At 43.4% G+C, this 1,965-nt stretch overlaps 1 pseudogene; it reads right to left on the minus strand.

Moving 5' to 3' along the window:
- Window positions 1-808: 808 nt before the first annotated feature.
- On the minus strand, window positions 809-1,558 carry LOC148572322 (uncharacterized; annotated as a pseudogene).
- Between the last annotated feature and the right edge of the window lie 407 nt (window positions 1,559-1,965).

The raw sequence follows: 1,965 nt of genomic DNA on the forward strand, positions 1-1,965 counted from the left end.
CACCTCCCTACCCCCACCACATCCCAAAATCCAAAGAAAATAAGGCTGTGCTACAAATTTGATACCACAAAAATGAAAGACGACCCAAATCGAATATATCGCTTGGATGGAGTTGCACATATTGTTGGTCGTGCATATCGAGAGACCTCGATACACAGTGAGAATGTCCAAAAAAACGGTGGAAATAAGCTTGCTCCTCATCGATTTAGCCACCCAATTGCACAGGACTCGTCCTTAACATTACCACACTACCCGACATCATCATCTGCACACCTAGCACCCACCGCGGCAACTCATTATATGACTCTTCCCAGTCTCCGTAAATCTGAGTCACGACCTTCAACTTAGCTATCCAACCCCTCCTGTAAGTCGGTCAAAAATCAAAATGGGCCTCTGTCGCATTCTGCAGTACCTATATCGACACGGCAGCATCAGCTCTAATCATAGGCAGTATGAAAGTCGAGATCACATGGTAATCAAGCTTCCTGTGACCACTAGAAATCGAAGTGGCCAGACAAGTATACGGTCCATTGTACCGTTTTACCTCCCAAATATCCCTGCGCTGGCGGAGACTAATACGAATCAACCATGTGCACCCGTTGCCAAATTTCTTACACTTCCCATGGTACTTATGATAATTGGATTCCAACACTTTATACTCAACCCCACGTCGGATGTTGTAAGTCTTCATGCTCAGCACGGCTTCCCCTTTATCCTGAAACTGCTTGCCAACTTGGAACTCAGCTAGTCCTCCTGTATCCTGTGTGTCTCTGGCCATAAAGCCTCTAGGCACGGCAGGTTTTTCCTGCTATCTCATGGCATCCAAGTCCAAAGTTGAAAAGTGTGGGGGGTATTGCGGAGTTCCTGAACTAGCCACTCCACCACCCCCAGCTGGAGTACTTCTCGCATCCTCATCATTGCTATCATCGGTAATTGTGGCGGGCTCCACATCATCATCATCCTCATCCTGATATACATCTTTCACACCATTCGGTGCTCCACCCTGTCGGGATTTCGGTACCACATCAGTGTCGCCCACTTCTCCATCACGAGTGCGGTTTAGCAGCGAAGGACGGGGATGCAACCAAAACTGCCTCAGGCTCAAGCACAGGTAGAGATGAAGAGGCTCCAACAGGCCTCGAACTAGAGCAGGTTGCCATGGTAGAATGCTGAGAATTCTGGTTAGAACCTCCTGAAGTAAAGACCACATCCACAAGCTTGGCTAACAACTCAAGGGTCCTCACTTCCGGGAATTGGCGACGACAATGGAACATAACTTGTAAATCTTCGTCGCTGCCTATAACAAACAAATAATACTTCACATCATCCTGCAAAATGGAAATCAGAATTCTGTAGAATAACTTCTCCACCCATTTCACGCCTTGCAGCCCCAGTCTTCAGATTATAGTATTCTGAAACTCAGTGAAACTCGTTGAAGGTTTGAGAAAAACACTAAGCGGCTCCTTATTAGTAAACTTAATTCTGGAACGCGTTTTTTCTTAATTTATCATCTATAGTGCACCAAAACTAAAAAACTCTCATCACTAGCCATTGTGATGCTTACTATGATGAAGAATTCACACTCAACAACTATTTATATACGTTTGTACCATAGTATATCAAATTTGCTTCCATCCATTTATATTAGTTCGTATGTTCATACTAAATCGAATTGAGCTGTGTAGTTTTATTCATTGGCTTTCCTCCATGTAAATCGAAGCATCTCCAGTCGATTTACTTGTTTTTTATTGGCATGAGTAAATTGAATTTGCCTCAGTCAATTTACTAGGGTTATGAGTATATCGAATCAACCTCCTTCGATTTACACGTGTACATACTAATTCGATTGATGCTCATTCGATTTAGTACCAGCATGGATAATTCGACTCTACCTGTATCATATATATAAGAATGTCCATTAGGGACATGTGCAAATTGTATTTTGATTTGGGTGATCTACATAAT

The sequence above is a fragment of the Arachis ipaensis genome, chromosome B3 (assembly GCF_059453495.1).
Source record: "Arachis ipaensis isolate K30076 ecotype BB chromosome B3, ASM5945349v1, whole genome shotgun sequence".
NCBI lineage: Eukaryota > Viridiplantae > Streptophyta > Magnoliopsida > Fabales > Fabaceae > Arachis > Arachis ipaensis.